We start from the raw sequence: 18,329 nt of genomic DNA, 5'->3' as shown, positions 1-18,329 counted from the left end.
TCCCAATAGATTCCAGAAGAAAAAACGTTTGGGGCACGTGGTTGAGGTCTTTCATATGTACCAAGTTTGAGAAGTAGCTGATTTGTGGTAGTACAGAAATCCTAAACTACCTAAGGGATGCCATGTGGATGCCAGGAATTTTTGGTGAATACCTGCCTTTTCATGGTTTCAAGTTTAATCCTAGTATAATTAGTGAAAAGTCAAACATCCAAAATTGTAGCATACTCTGCCTGTTGGAAACAATGGAGAGCAGTGAAAACTATGGTTACAATCAATAACAAAATAAATGTACCTCTTGATTGGTCAATCAGATAAATAGTCCAAAGGGATTTTTTTATATTTGGGAGGTTGGGCTCTGGACGGAAACACCTGTATTGTTACAGATAATACTTAGAAACATATGTCAAGGAATTCATTGCATAAAGCATAGATGGAGACAATCCTTTTTATTAAAACTGGTATGCCAAGAGCTTTTGTGACTTCTACTTCTTTTGTCACCTTGTAGTCTTCCCACTGATCAATTGCCTGTTCAAACGCTCCTTTTTGTTTCCCCCCAGAGAAGGCAATTTCATTTCTCTCGGAAACAGCTCCATTTCCTGTTCTACAGCTGGGGGTCCTGAAGCACAGACCTTTTTAAGCTTCCATCAAAAGGTGTCATTAATTCTAGGGTGCCTGACAGCCGTGTTCTCTTTCAGAACATAGCAGTGGAGGGAGATTACTGCTTCGCTCTCTGCTGGTGTAAAATTTTGCTATTTCATCTGTGGATGAAAGTTTCTGCAGAGTAAGTGTATTTTAAGTCCAGTTCTAGGTTATGGCAACTTACTCTGTCTAAAAGTGGCTTAGTTAGGTGCAAAGTACATGGGTATCAAAATATGACATAGCTGAATCACTTCCCAGCTCTGCCCCCAATGAGCTATGTGACTTTGAGCAGGCTTATTAATTTGTCTGGGCCTTCCTTTGGGATTGTTGGAATAATTAAAAGAGATAAAATTCTAGATACCTAGCTTAATGAGCAGCACATACTAGGAACTTAATATATGTTATCAGTTTCCTTCCCTCTTTCTGTTCACATGGTTAAAATGTTCATATTATTTATCCTAGAAAGGAAATCCTAATTTTAAGTAAATAGCATGTATTAGGAGACAGAATAGGCTGTGATATCATAAAAATCTGGGCACTCTTACAACTTAGGTGACTTTGGGAAAGTTAATTTAATTCTCTGAAACTGTTTCCTCATTTACTAATGCAAGCAAGCATCTACTGAGCCTGGTAGTTATGAAATTAAATGCTGTACTGTACAGTGCTTGCTATGATGACTGGAATAATGTTAGATAGTATGCTTTTAACAAATGGTTGTTTTTTTCTGCTGTGTCTAACTATTTATACAACTACCTTTATAGCAGTAAATAGCCAATTAGGGTAGTCATATGTTATAAAATACCTAATTTAGTATCATGCTTAGTGTGACAACATGTTTTAAAAACCCTTCCTTCTTTCCTTTCTTTCCTTCCATCCCTTTTACATCTAGAAGGTTGAACAGAAGCAACTGGTGTAAGTAATGGAAGACACATGTAGTATAAAAGTTCAGGGGTTAAAAAAGATTCCAGAAATTCTTATGTCTGAAATCAGAAAAGCATGACGTTGGAGATCTAGGCCAGGTGGAAACTGTAGGATTGAACAGATGGAGATGGAAGGAAAATAAGATGCTAATCAGATCATAATATTCCTCTATATCCAAGATACCAAGGGATTCTTTACATCAGACATAAAATAAAGTCACATTTTATTTCATGCAAAATAAGGCCCCACCTGCTTCTCTGCCCTCTTTTCATGTTGTTGTTCTTTGCTTTTTCACTAGGCCAGCTGCACTGGCTTTCTGTCCATTCCCTGTACCTGCCAATCTTAGTTTCACCTTACAAGTTTTTCACTAGCTGTACTCTTGAAGAGGCAGAGGAGAATTTTTAGGGGGATGGACTCTTGACTGGATTGGTTGCTACCTGGTTTCCTATGACTTTATGAAAAGTCCTCAAACTGAACATTTAAAACAAGTGCATATATTTCATGTAAAATATACATCAAAAAAAGTTGATTCAAAGGAAATGGAACCTCTAATTTAGTTACAGAAATCAATAATAAAGTAGAATTCATCTCAAAATATTTGTTTTAAGAGGAATTTTGCAGGCATTTATCAGTTTTTAAGGTGAATTGGTAAAATTCAAGTTCTTTAGTATTTAGAAGCTAATTTTCCCAGACTTCAAACATAAATCAATGGATATGAGTTAGAGTCTGAAGGAAGTGGAATTTGGCAAGGAACAGATAGCATGAACTAAAACTGGGTGGTGGACTGAAAATTCAAGAGGGAGACATCACAGACTTTATCTATGATTTCCATCTAGGAACAGATCCAGACAGCTGTAGACTGTGTAGGGGGCCTTTAAAATACAGTTACAAATCTTTTTTTTTTTAAAAAAAAAAAAACAAAAAACAAACCTGATTTGAGTTAAATTTCTTAAGTCACATCCCAGTTCATAATAACAAAACAAAACAAAACTAAACTAAAAACAAAACAAAAAAAGCCTTGGCTTCTGGTCTTCTGATTTGAGGAGATATAATTGAGACTGTTTCCAGGATGGCACTGAAGTAAACCTCTTACAGCCCACTCTGTATACAAGTAAAAGGCATCCTACAGGAAATAAGTGAAGATATGACAAGACAAGTATATACTGATGAGAAGAAACTGAATTGTAACATTAATGAAATTATTAGTTTTTTTTTTTTTTAATTCCTTTTGCTGTGGCCTTGATGGAAAGGAAAGGGAAGAATTTGTGCAGTTGGTTCACTACCCCCCAGGTTTTTAGAATTATGTAAGGATAATAGTATTTCCCCACCCATTCCCTTAGGAGCTTTTAAGACTAGCATCTGTGAGGTGCATTTCCTAGATAAATGCAAACTGCCCTTTGACTCTCTTCAAGATAAGAAAACATCGACCCTTTCAACCAAGTTATTTATGACATTCACATAATGTGAAACAGTGCTTTGACTTGATGGGCACGCCCAGAAGTACATATACTGAAGGCAGTTAAGATTCCCCTCTGCTACTATCCAGGAGAGACTACCACACAAGTTGAACAATGCCCAAGGCTCATTAAGAAGTTTGATGAATTTAATACAATTCAAATTAAAGAAGATCTCAGGGGAACATGTTGAGAAAAGAAAACCAGATGGAACTCCAGTGTAGAACATTCAGGGAGCAAGTATGGGATGCCCTCTAATCCCAGGGATTCTGGAAACATGAGAAAATGTGATTTATCTTCTTGGTGAATTAACATGCAAAATATGTTGGTGGCATAATATTAAGTTTCAGATTTCATAATGAAATTTTCCAGATTGTGAAGGAAGAAAAAAACCCACTGGATATTGGAAGAAGTCATCCCCTATTCCTATGAGACTTGCCAAAGTAAATGGGGAATAAAATAAAAGGAAAGAAAAATGCATACAATTTATCAACAATAGTTATCAAGTGGGAAATGTCAGGATACGTGCCCCAAGAAAATAAGGACAGATCTGAATGTCAACCTGCCTGATCACTATCCTTTCCTTTTCTTAATATGGAATAATAATGCTCAATGATGCCCTTATGCGCTGGACTGGAGGGTGGGTGGAGCAAGGATTCTTTTAACAAAGAGTGTGGAAAAAGAAAAAACAAAAATAAGAAAAACCCAGATGGTGATTTTAAAAAGTAGATATAAAGTTTAAATATTGTCCCAGGAATAGTGAGTCAAGAGTTGACAATTTGATTTAGTCACAGTGGTGTTACCATTCGTGAAATTAACCCCAATTACACTTAGGTACAGGGGAGACTCAGGGTTTCTCTCTAGTCAGGCAAGGGTTACTTATTCAGAGGAAATAATGGAGGGCTTTCAGCTCATTGTATTTTGCAACATATCACAAAAACATTCTTAAAATATGCTACTGATTATTTGTATTACTAATATTTTATTCTGAAAATTTTAGCAAATTTAGCAATATGGTCAAACCCAGGAGAAGCATATTGAAATAAAGTGTTCTGAATTTTCAATGTTCTCCCTCTACCAGAAATTATATTCAACTGAAATTCTATCAACTTGAATCATATAAAAAGAACTCTATCACAAAATCAGATCATACTCTATTCCTAATTGTGTAACGTGTTTTTCCTTTTATATAATGAATAGCTGTTCATGTCAAAATGTTAGATTAAAATATTTTTAATGGCTCCTTAGTACATTATCTAGGTTTATCATTACCAAGTCACTAAATATACCATCTTAGCACACTGTAATTATTTCCAATTTTTTATGTGCTTAAAAACAATACCAAGATAAATATATGGAATTACTAGAACAACTGGTATGTACTTTAAGTATACTTCTAGAATTTTAAGAAATAAAAAAAATAAATAATTAAGTGTAGACCCAACAGTTTTAATTTCATGATATATATTAAATAATGGATAAGAATTCCATTCTGTCCCATAATTCTTTATCCTCACTTATTTGCATAAACTAGTAAAGAAAATCAGAATCATCTAGAGTGGAACTAGAACACAGGAAGCCTGAAGTCATCTATAACTAGAAACGTCAGGGAAAATGTATGTCACAAATTTAAAAAAAAAAAAAAGAGTAACTCAACTGTAGCTCATGTAGCAGGTTAGAATGAGAAATGAAGGATGAGCAGAGGTTGTTAAAGGGAAAGCTTTATCTTTAAAGGAAAACAAAGGATGCACAAACTATGGCAAGTTGTTAATATCTAAAAACAAAGTTGTAGTGAGTAAATCAAGAATATGTCCTACATTTAATTGACAGACTAGATATAAATAAGTCATCAGGGACCCTCGTGAAAGTTTTGGCTACAATGTGCAAACTGTCATGCTAAACTGACTTGTGGTAGCAAGGACTAATGGTTTCCAGTACACAGTGTCCACTGGGAGGAAATTGGAAGCAAACCTGGAAACTTCAGAATGGTGCTTCGTATCCCCATACTTGTCAGGATGGCAGCACCTGGAAAGAATGATAGTATCATGGATGCTTAGAAATTATAACTTTTGGGGAAATACACAGTGTGGCTTCTACAGGGGGAAAATAATGCCTTATTAATTGTTTCAATCATGATCATATATTCCTATTGATTAAACCTCCAAAATAATATATCTTGTCCCTTTCTCTCCTCATTGTTGCTGTTCTAACAGCTTAGAGCATTCAACTAGAGTTTTCAGATAATCTGCAAACCACTTGGTTTCCTTGTTATTATGGAAAATGTTTTGTCTTAAGTACGGAAATGGCCTAATGACAGGAAGCAATGTGTAGGAATAAATGATCATTTCTCTACTTAGAAAAGTTATGTCAAGGCTCCCTGGGGACTGATGCTGCAACGCAGTTTCAACCAACATGTTAAATATATTGCTAGGAAAAAAAGAGATAATTCTCTAAGTTTTCTTTTTCCTAATACCCAAAGTCTTACATGTAGTGAGATACTGAGTTAACAGGCATTACATGAAAGAATATAATGAAATCAATGAAAATAAAGAATAATAACATTTGACTTTGATGTAGGAAAATAAACACAACAGAGTTATAGAAAAATCCATTTATCCAATTTATTTTGAGTATCTATTTACACAAAGTCCTATTTTAAGAGTTGCAAGGGCTACAAACCACTGTACTTTCTTTGGTACCTGCATACAAATATTAATTAAAGAGAACTGCATTAAGCTTCAAATTAATTAGGTTATATAAACATAAGAGATAATTTTTAGTTGGAAGAATTGGGAATCAAGAGAAAATAATTTATTTGCTCATCTAACAATTTCTGGATGTCATTTTAAAAGGTGGAAATTAATATGGGATGCATTTTTAAATGAAGAATAAATGAGAAAGAATTAAATATGGCAATAAATACAATCAGGGTAACTAAAGGGAGATAACTGATAACAAAAAGAAGATATTCAGAGAGTTGACCTGATGGAAGAAAAGGGATAAAATGAGCCAAGTTGAGGGCAAAATGAATTTACAAACTACTACACTGTGGATTATAAATTACAACCTAAGAAAAGGATCATAGAGCCTCGAAAATATCTCGGAATGTTGCTGTGATGGCAGTAGCAAAACAAAACCATGTACTTATATGTTCTAAATTTTATTGGAAATAAAGAATTTCATTGGCAGCAAAGCATTTTATTAGAAATAAAGCATTCAGTAGGACTCAGCAGTCATATTAAGCAATGGTGTTACTTTACCTGAATAAGACTTACATTGTAAGCACTTGATAGGTTGCAAATTCTTTCATGTACATGGTCTCAAGTCAGGTAAAAAGAACAGGTGCTGTCATTCTCACTTTAAGGGTACAAAGGCTTAGATCTAAGTAGTTTAAATTACTTTGTTCACAAGCTTGCACATCCAATGAGATACAGGCAAAGGCAGGTATAAAACTCAGATATTTTATATGCAGATTCAGTATTTTTTTTTTTTTTTTTTTACCTATTTCACTTAGCACTCAAGGGATGTACTGGTGTAATAAGCTAGAAAAGTTTCTGAAGGAAAACATTAAAATAACCAAGGGAATAAGGAGAACACTTTAAGAGGAAAAAAGTTAAAAAGTATGTGTATCAGAAATCTAATCTGGAAATGGCCAATTTTGTTAATAATTTTATAATGTTACAAATAAGTGAAGATGGCTTAAATCATAAAATTCAGATAACTAGAACTGAAAGATACTCTAGAACAGAAGTTATAAACATACGGCAAGTTGGCCAAATCTGTCTTCTAGATATGCTTTTCAGGACTGTCACGGTGTATTTTAATACAATGTTTTAGGAAACTCTCATGATTTTGAAATTGATTTTATAGAAATATACATATTTGCAGCTTATTTTGAAAATCAGAATGTCTGGAAAAAGTAGGCTTTCTTTGGCTCAAGAAAGTGCTCAGCCAGACCGAACAGAGGCTTCACCTTTTAAAAGGGAAATTTGTTCTCTGCTTCAATACACTACTCCCTAATGTACACCACGAGGGTACACTACTCCCCAGTGGATTACACTCAGTCTGCTGCATGCCTTTATACTATAACCATCTGAGTGTTGGCCACTTTGCCAGAATCTAGGCAAAAATGTTTGAGGTGCCATTTGACACTAATGGCAGACAAGTCAGTTACTTCCTCTTTCAAATTAATTCTTTGGGTATGCTAACAGAGAATGAATACTGAATAAGATGTTAGCAGACACATTCCCCCCATAAAAATGGACATCCATGGTAATGGCAGAGCTATAAGGAGAAAATCCAAATACTCCTGCTTCTAAAGAACATGACTCTGGCTATCTCTGAAGTTAATTTTATATTCTTGCTCAGATTCCATGAGTTTCAAACTCATCCATTTAGTCAATAAATATTTACTGAGTTCTCACTGTATGCCAGGTACTGTTTTAGTTGCTAAGGCAAAAGCAATAAATAAAATGGTCTATCATCTCTGCCACTGTTGACCTTACATTCAGTGAGAATAGACAGGAAATAAATATCATAAATAAATACATATATAGAAGGTTTGGAAAGGGATATTGGGATATAAAGAGGATTGTAATTGTATTAAGTGAGATTATGGATGACTTCACTGAGAAAATAACATCTGGATAGCAATCTGGGGGAAGAAAAGGAAAACATGATGTATTCAAGGGAAGAGTATTTTAAGAAAAGATGCTCTCCATGGAGTTCCTGCTGTGGCTCAGTGGATTAAGAACCCAACATAGTGTCCGTGAGGATGCAGGTTGGATCCCTGGCTTCGCTCAGTGGGTTAAGGAACCAGCATTGCAGCAAGCTGCGGCATAGGTCAAAGATGCAGCTCAGTTCTGGCATTGCTGTGGTTGTGGTATAGGCTGGCAGCTGCAGCTCTGATTTGACCCCTTGCCCAGAAACTTCCATATGCAGGAGATAAGGCTGCATAAAGGAAAAAAAAAAAAAAAAAGAAAAAGAAAAGAAAAGATGCTCTCCAAATCATTCCTATGCATAGAATATTATAGGATTTAATAAAACTCTTTTATGCCTTTTTTTTTTTTTTTTTGGTCTTTCTAGGGCCGCACCTGCGGCGCATGGAGGTTCCCAGGCTAGGGGTCTAATCGGAGCTGTTGCTGCTGGCCTACGCCAGAGCCACAGCAACACCAGATCTGAGCCTCCTCTACGACCTTCACCACAACTCACGGCAATGCCGGCTCCTTTACCCACTGAGTGATGCCAGGGATCGAACCCTCAACCTCATGGTTCCTAGTCTGATTCGTTTCTGCTGCACCACCTCGGGAACTCCTAAAACTCTTTTAAATGTCTTTGTCAACTCTACACTGGATACCAAGATTTTCTTCTCATTTTTTACTTTCTTTTTTTTAAAAAAACAAGGAGCTGTATATTCAGAAGGAAACCATTTTAACCAGGAAAATGCAGAATTAATCTGGGCTTTTGCTTAAAGTGAGGTGGGGGAAAATATTTTCACCTTTATTCCTCATTTTTGGGATTCTTCCAAGGCGCCTAGATTAATTTTTTTAAAGGAAGAAAAGAAACTACTATTTATTTTGCATTGAGCCTGGGCCAGATATTTTAACATTTATTTTGTCTTAGGAAAAAAAAAATCATTGTGCAAATGAGTAGATTGAGACTCAGGCTAAATAACTTGTGCAAGTTTACACAGCTAAGGAAGAAAGTAAGCCAGGATTCCACTTCACCTGATGTTAAAGTTGAGTTTTTGTATTACAGAAAAATCAGAAAGTTGTCCTAGACCATAATATGGCCATAACCTTCTATCCACAATGGCACTTACTTAAGGCTCTTCAATATAACACTGAGAAAGAAATTCATAACAATTTTTGGCAGCATTGTGTGAACCTGACAGAAAGACATGAAGGGGAGATTCATAAATAAATTGCTGGTGAAAAGATATCTGTTACTGACTAATGACCTCCTGCAGATTTATCTATGTATCATTAGACATCACTCTGTTCTTCAAGACGACGTTTGGAAAAAAATCCCTGAAACAGTAGTTCCTATATGTAGAAAGCTAGAACAATAAGAAATAAGGAAAGTAAGAGAGAGAGAGAAAGAGAGGGAAAAAAAGGCTAAGTTCCCAATGAGTTCCATTGTGCTTAGGACCCAGCAACCAAACACTGCTCTCTGAAAAAAAAGAAAAAGAAAGAAAGAAAGTCAGGCCATAGAGCTTGGAGGACCATACAACACTCTCATGTAACTGTTCTGATGAGGTGTCACCTATTTCCATCCAAAAGCTGTTGTAATATGATAACACCTTTGGGATAAGGCACTTTTCTGTCTATGAAATTATTGAATGCAGGCCTTATTCACCTTTCCACATTAGGCCTGGATGCTCAAAACTTGACTTCAGGCTGTGCAGAAATGAAAGGAGGCATCCAGAGTATGAAAATCATCCATCTGGAAAACTCCTTAATGGGAATAGATGAACGAGATGATCCAACGAAGTCTTCCACATCTTTAATTTCCATGATTCTGCTAGGAAGTATTTTGGAACTTTCTTAACCCAAGGCAGATTCCACTGATTTCTAAGGTGGGAGGGGCTGGCTAAGGGATAATTGACACTGAAACAAGGAAAGGAACTGTCCTTGATTGCTTGAGAAAGATGGAAAGCCCAAAGCAGGAGGAAGGGGGTAACTGATCTCACATCACCTTATCTTGCTGAATTACCAGAAGAAAGGAATGGAAGGAGAGGGCTGCCAATTTGCTGGCTCTTCTGGAAGTGAAACAGTCACTGGAACTATTCTCCAGTAATTATTTGTTAAGCAACAGAGTCACTTTCCTCTTTTGGGTCCAAGGCCTATTTTTACATAAAATAAGCCATTAAGTAAATCATTTTTGGTTCTCAGGCACTTATTTAACTTCAGTTTTTAATCTGCTTATTGTTAAGTTCCCACATCCTTAAGAGATAGAAGTAACAACTACCTATAGAAGATCCCAATGTAAGGAAACCAGAGAAGGATTTGCAGTATTTGGTGAATAGCGCATCTTGCCCAACTAAGGGGATTATGGAAGTGATCTATTTCTGAAGTGTTGCCTAAATTACTAAATAAAAATGTTGCAGTTTCTGGTATAAGTTGAATTTAGAAATATAAGACAAAAACTTCACCACCTCATCTTCATAGTTTCCGATGTTTTTGAATCTTATTGAAGCTGTTATAGAACAAATATTTCAAACCAGATATGTCTTTTCCAGTGCACTGTAGCCTTAGATTTAGAAATTAGAGCCTCTTCAATTTTTGTGCTTAGTGAACTGGTTCTATCATAAATAAGGTAGTTTTTTATTTGAAATTAACCATATTTTATGGTAGCTCTAGGATTTTGTATCTTTCCTGTTCAAGATATGTCAAAGTCTGAGGACTCACTATTTTTTAGTACTCTTTTATGAAGTTTATGTACAGATATCCCAGGCACTGCCCCTGCCTTCTAGGAATTCATTCCTGATTCTTACATTTTGTGCAATCCTGTTACAGAAAAACAACCACTCAAATTATATAATTTATTATATTTTAAAAATATTTCAATGATAAAAATATATTTTCCACAAAATATGAAGTATTTCCTGAAATAAAATTTTTAGCTGAAAGGACACTGGCTTTTATCCAGCCTGGCATTCTTTTTTTTGTCTTTTTGCCATTTCTTGGGCCACTCCCACGGCATATGGAGGTCCCCAGGCTAGGGGTCTAATCAGAGCTTTAGCCACCAGCCTACGTCAGAGCCACAGCAACGTGGGATCCGAGCCGCGACTGTAACCTACACCAGAGCTCATGGCAACGCTGGATCCTCAACCCACTGAGTAAGGCTAGGGATTGAACCTGCAACCTGATGGTTCCTAGTTGGATTCGTTAACCACTGAGCCATGACGGGAACTCCTCAGCCTGGCATTCTTAAAGGAGTGTAAATTTTTTGTTGTTTTCATTTTTTAAAAAAACAAAACATCTTGAGAATATTTACCTAAGAGAAGGCTCCAATCCCTTGACCTCTATTCCAGAGCTTAAAAGAATATATATATTTTTTAGAATGTAATGTTTTTAGAGAGTAGGAAGTCTAAGGAAAACTGCAATTCAAGAATCAGTGACATTCGTGAAACAGTGCTCTAGAGTCAGACCTATTTTTGCCACTCATTTGTGGTCTTTCACGATTGTACTATTGTCAGAAAATGGCAACTGTGACTGATTTTGTAAATATTAATATACTGCCTCTGTCTTACTCCATGTGGCAAGAACCCCTATCTTTGTACAGTATCCTTATGCTGTGAAGAGTCCTCAGTGGCATGTGCTTGTTACAGACCAACTCCTGATTGTTGCCTATGGAAGCAGAGAACTGATCTTGTCTCCTGGGACTTCATCTAATATGTCCAGCTCTAGATCTCGAACATTTAGCATGACAGAAGGCTCACTAAATATCTGTTAAAAGTTGACTGAATAAATTGAACGAATAAATGAAGTTTTCTTATGTGGCAGGAGTGATATCTTTTTTTTTTCTTTCCTGTCGCAGAGCCACCAGCTGTTTGTACAACAGTGAAGGTTGAATTGTATTAATATAAATAAACAAGGTCTGCCCCTAGTTATACGTGTGACCTTGTGCAGAGGACTTCCCTCTTCAGACCCTGGTTTCCTCCTCTATAAAGCAGAGGAATTAAACCAGGTAATCTCCAGAGTCCCTTCCTGTTATTCCATACAGTGATTAGTGTGTAATGACATAGCACATGTCACAGTACTATTTACAACGGTTGGGGGCTGCAGACTTGCCACTCGCTCCTTTTCAAAGTGGACATGAGTCTGGTTTAACAGGCAAGTGCAGAATAATTTAAAAGTAAGGGTTTTCTCCAATTTATAGCCTCATAGGCTTTTTATGTTTAGGTTTCCAGAGGTAAGAAGGTAAAGAAATTGAAATTAAGAGCATTAGAAAATAATGTCTTAACGCATAAAAATATTTTATTTAGATCAATTAATTGGATAATGGTTGCTTTTATTCACAGGAAGGACAGTGCCTTTCATATTCATAAAATACTAGTGACTCCAGACCACTTAGTTCCCACACATCTGCTAAGAACAGGAAAAAAAAAAAAACAACCTAATGATCTAACAGAAAAACACACTAAAGGCTAACATTTGGTTCACAGACCTGTCATACTGTTTGCCAAAGTGAAGTTACTGGAGCTTTCACAGTAATTGTTGTGACTTAGCAGAGCAAAGGAACTTATGTACATTCATGCTGGTATGTATACACATGTATTTGCGCCTCCCAAGCCCATATTAGAACCTGCTATTTATTTCCTGAATGAAGCCTAAATTAGGTAGTGATATTCTGCAATGCTGCTGAGAAATGGATGTGCCATGTGTTCTTGTTTAAAAGAGAGACAATGAGCAGACAGCAACATAAGAGCATTAAATTACAATGCCCCAATTTATTGTTTAGCACAGTTCTTGCTGAAAGGTTTTTCAGGAAAACAAGAACATTCAGGAAGCAACCCTCAGTCTCTATAGACAAAGGTGTTTATTGCACTGCTCACCTACTTGGTGAGCAGTGCACAGATTCCTGGACTTAGAGACCTTGTTCCAGCTTTATTTCCTTCTAGTACTACTGAGTGAAACCTTATCAGTTTCTTCATCTGTAAAATGGGGCTAATATAGAATGGTTGTGAGGATCAAATGAGATAGTAAGTGAGAAACAGTGAGGAAGGGCAGGAAAAGTCACTGTTAAGTCCATGTTTAAAAATGTACCTCATTCTATATTATTGCTTTTACTTTTCACAAATTTCATAATCCCCTTAGCTGTCATTAGGCAAATGTGAAAAGAACCTTGTCACAGTAGCTCACAATGTTCTATTACTCATGTGATAACATAACTGTAATTATAACTTTACCACTACTACCACTGGCCAGGGCACCTGAGCCAACCCTTACTTCCTGATTACACTGTTATAATGGTTACCCATAAGTGTGGAAGAAATCATATGTTCAAATACTATAATAGACAATATACAATTTGTACATGAAATTAGGTGGATAAATCGTGAAATGTATGTACAGTTCAACTTGTTTTGCAATAGCCTAAATATTGCAAATGTTAAATATGAATCAAAAAAGGGCAAGTGCCATTTTTGTAGAAATCTATCATTACCACATCAAATTTCAGCTTTCCAATTCGAACACCTCTTCTTTTGATTTAGGAAAATCCTTATAATGTGTGCACTGTTAAGGAAGCTTGTCATTTGCTCTCAACCCACCTCTATATTATTACTTCTTGATGGTGCTATCTGGCCAGGATAAAACCACTCTGGGACAATAAGATTGATCTGGGGGAGCAAAAAGGGAAATATTCCAGATATCTCCCTTTCAATTTTATGCTCCACACCAACAGAGGACTTGTTTTTCTGCAAAGCTTTTTCTAGAACTGACTGTTAAAAAATGAAAATTGAGTATTTGTTACCTCTTGAAAACTTTGAATGACTGGTTTCATCAACTATAAGATGATGATGAAAGAAAGTGAAGATGACAAAAACAAATAGAAAGATATACCATCTTCTTGAACTGGCAGAATCAATATTGTCAAAAAGATTATATTACTCAAGGCAATCAATAGACTCAATGAAATCCCTATCAAAGTACCAATGGCATTTTTCACAGAACTAGAAAAAATTTTTTTAATTTGTATGGAAACACAAAAGACCCCAAAAGGCCAAAGGAACACTGAGAACAAAAACAGAACTGGAGGAATTGGGCTCCATGACTTTGGACTATCCTATACAACTACAGTAATCAAACCAGTATGATACTGGCACAAAAAGAGAAATGTAGATTAATGGGAAAAGGTAGAAAGCCCAGAAATAAACCCACATACTTACAATCAATTAATCTATGACCAAGGAAGCAAGAATATACAATGGAGAAAAGACATCTTCTTCAGTGCTGGGGAAACTGGACAGTTACATATAAAATAAAGATGTTAGGGCATTTTCTTAACACCGTGCACAAAAATAAATTCAAAATGAACTACTGAACTAAATGTAAAACCTGCTACTATAAAACTCCTAGAGGAAATAGGCAGAACACACTTTGACATAAATCACAGCAATATCTCTTTGGATCCATACCTTAGAGTAATGGAAATAAAAATAAACAAATGGGACTTAATTAAACTTAAAAGCTTTAGTACAGCAAAGGAAATCATAAACAAAATGAAAAGACAACCTACAGAATGGGAGAAAATATTTGTAAATGATGTGACCAACAAGAAAGTAATCTCCAAAATATAATACAGACAGCTCATACAGTTCAATATAAATAAAACAAACAATCCAATCAAAAAATGTGAAGATTTGTCAATATCCACAAAGCAAACAGTGTGATACACCACATTAACAAACTGAAGAATAAAAACCATATGATCCTCTCAACAGATGCAGAAAATGCCATTGACAAAATCCAACACCCATTTCTGATAAAAACCCTTCAGAGATAGCCACTGCAATGGCAATGCTGAATGCTTAACTCACTGAGCCACAAGAGACCTCCCAGGGAACACTTCTTGTTACCTGAGAGGTCTGATTCAGTGCAATGAAAAGACAAGAGTGGTTGTGGATCTTTATCTCTGGGGAGTTGAAAGAAAAGAGCAATTTGTTCGTGTTCACTTGGGATGGACCCGGAGAGAGGATTGAGATGGCGGAATAGAAGGACTGGAGCTCAACTTCTCTCCTAAAAAACAACAAAATTCACAACTAAAGGCTGAACAGTCTCCACCCAAATGGACTGGAAACCTTAAAAAAAATACTCTACTCCAGAAGAAAAAGAGGAGGCCATATCAAGAGGTAGGAGAGGTGATTTCACGATATAAACAACCCCACGCCTCTGGGGTGGGAAGCTCCACAAACTGAAAACTAACTGGTTCACAGAGAGAGACTCACCTACAGGAGTGAGAGTTCTGAGCCCCACATCAAACCCTCACATGCAGGAACCTGGCACTGGGAGAAAGAGCCCCTGGAGCAGCTGGCATTGAAGGCCAGTGGGGCTTGTGCGCAGGAGCTCCTCAGGACTGGGGGAAACGGAGACCCCATTTTTAAAAGGCGAACATGGACTTTCACGTGCACTGGGTCCCAGGGCAGAGTGAGGTCTCCATAGGAATCTGGGTCATACCTGCCTGCAGTTCATGGAGGACATCCTGGGAAAACAGGGGTGACTATGGCTTGTTGTGAGGGAAAGACATTGAAAGCAAAGCTCTCAGGAATATTCAGCAGATTGCCTGTCTCTGGAGGTGGCCATTTTGGGAAAATCTGGCCCCACCCATCAGTCAGTGCTGAGAAGCCCCAAGGCAAACAACAATCCAGGTGGGATCACAGCCCCACCCCTCCATAAACAGGCTATCTAAAGACCCCCTCAGGCACACAGCTGCCTCTAATCCCATCCAGAGACTAAGTCCCTCCCCCCAGAGGGATTAGAATCAGCTCCACCTACCAGTGGGCAGGCATCAGCCCCCCCCCCCAATCTGGAAGCCTACAGCAAGCCGCCATAACCATTTCAGCCACAACAAGGGGGTAGACACCAGAAGTAAGAGAGGCTACAATTCTATTACCTGGAAAAAGGTCACCACACCAAAAGCCTATAAAAATGAAAAGACAGAGAACTATAACTCAGATGAGGGAGAAAGGAAAAACCCCAGAAAATCAGCTAAGCCATGAGAAGATTCTCAGCATCCAGGAAAAAGACTTTAGATTGTTGATGATAAAGATGATGCAAGATTTTGGAAATAAACTGGAGGCAAAGATGGATAACTTACAGGAAACACTGACCAAAGAGATACAAGATATAAAACTGAAACAAGAAGAGATGCAAAATACAATAACGGAAATAAAAAATGCACTAGAAGCAGCCAACAGCAGAATACAGGAGGCAGAAGAATGAATAAGCGAGGTGGAGGACAGATTAGTGGAAATTACGGATGCAGAACAGAAAAGAGAAAAAAGATTGAAAACAAATGAAGAGAGTCTCAGAGAACTCTGGGACAATGTTAAACGCACCAACATCCGTATTATAGGGGTGCCAGAAGAAGAAGAGAGAGAGAAGGGGACAGAAAAAATATTCCAAGAGATAATAGCCAAAAGCTTCCCTCACATGGGAAAGGAACCACTCACTCAAATCCAGGAAGCACAACGATTACCATATAAAATAAACCCAAGGAGGAATACACTGAGACACATATTAATCAAACTGACCAAAATGAAAGACAAAGAAAAAATCTTGAAAGCAGCTAGGGAAAGGAAACAAATAACATACAAGGGAACCCCAATAAGGTTATTGGCAGATTTTTCAGCAGAAACTCTGCAGGCCAGAAGCGAGGGGCATGACATACTTAATGTGATGAAAGGAAAAAACCTCCAACCAAGATGACTTTACCCAGCAAGGCTCTCATTCAGATTTGAAGGAGAAAGCAAAACCTTCACAGATAAGCAAAAACTGAGAGAATTCAGCAACACTAAACCAGCCTTACAACAAATACTAAAGGAACTTCTCTAGGCAGAAAAGAAAAGCTCGCAACAGGGAACAAAAATTCCACAAATGACAAGGCTCACCAGTAAAGGTATATATACAGTAAAAATACGAAATCATGCATGTACAATTACACCACCAAAAGCAGCAATCATGAGAAGAGGTTGGTACAAATGCAGGACACTGGAGATGAACTTGCAATTAAGAGACCAACAACTTAAAACAACTCATCTACATATAGACTCTTATATCAAAACTTCAGAATAACTGCAAACCAAAAATCTATAATTGATACACAAGTGAGGAATCTCTGAAGAAATATATCTCATAGTAAATAAGTGCATAATCCACCATGAAGGGGCTCATTTGACATCATTCTTGGAATGCTGAAGTCTTCTTAGATCTGATTCTGATTTCCTCTCCATCAAAGAATTTATGATAATTATAATTAAATAATGCAACTGTAAAATTAAATAATACAGTTCTACAATTGTATTATTAATAACCATTTATCTCCATGGTACAATATAAGTCTATAATGTCTTGTTTATCGCATCACCTAGAATGGTGTAATGCCTATATTGAAGAATCAATAAGATGTAACAAATCGTGAGGATATTTTTATATAGTTACACTGTCTTTTAACCAATTTATGCATTTTATATTTTACTTATTTTCAGAGATTGTATTATTTTTGTTATTCTTACCAGTTAAATTATTCTTTTTATTATGCTATATAAAATATTTAATGGTATATAAGGCTTTCCTCTTTATAAATTTTAATTGCATAATATACACAATTTTAATATAATGCTAATTTTTAAAGAAAAATTGAAGCATAATAGGTAATACTAAATAGTAAAGATGAAAGCCATACAAAATGGGATAAAGTATAGAATAAATTTCCTATTTGTCTCAGCATATTTTCCGTTCCACTTCTTCAGAGAGAGTCACTTAATCTGTTTCTTAAGATCCATGTTATAATAATCTGTGTAAATGTAACTGCATTTAAATATATGTATTTTATTCTGTAAAAAATAAAATAAAATAAACTGGTAAAAAAAAAACAGTAACAAAAGAATAAATAAAATTAATTTCAAAAAAAAAAAAAAAAAACCCTTCAGAAAGTGGGCATAGAGGGAACCTACCTCAACATAATAAAGGCCCTATATGACAAACCTACAGCTAACATCATTCTCAATGGTGAAAAGTTGAAAGAATTCCTGCTGAGATCAGGAACAAGACAAGGATGTCCACTTTTGCCAATACTCTTCAACATAGTTCTGGAAGTCCTAGCCACAACAATCAGAGAAGTAAAAGAGATAAAAGGAATCCAAATTGGAAAGGAAGAAGTAAAACTATCCCTGTTTGCAGGTGACATGATACTATACCTAGAGAATCCTAAAGACTCTACCAGAAAACTGTTAGAGCTCATCAATGAATTTAGCAAAGTCGTAGGATACAAAATTAATACACAGAAATCAACTGCATTTCTATATACTGACAATGAAAGATCAGAAAGAGAATATACAGTGGAGAAAAGACAGCCCCTTCAATAAATGGTGCTGGGAAAACTGGACAGCCACATAGAAAAGAATTAAATTACAATACTTCCTAATACCATACACAAATGGATTAAAGACCTAGATATAAAACCAGACACTATAAAACTCTTAGAGGAAAACATAGCCCAAACACTCTCCGACATAAACCACAGCAACATCTTCTCAGATCTACCTCTTAGAGTATTGATAGTAAAAAGAAAAATAAAGAAATGGGACCT

Source organism: Sus scrofa, chromosome 9, assembly GCF_000003025.6.
Source record: "Sus scrofa isolate TJ Tabasco breed Duroc chromosome 9, Sscrofa11.1, whole genome shotgun sequence".
NCBI classification, from domain to species: domain Eukaryota; kingdom Metazoa; phylum Chordata; class Mammalia; order Artiodactyla; family Suidae; genus Sus; species Sus scrofa.
Note: the sequence above shows the minus strand (reverse complement) of the source record.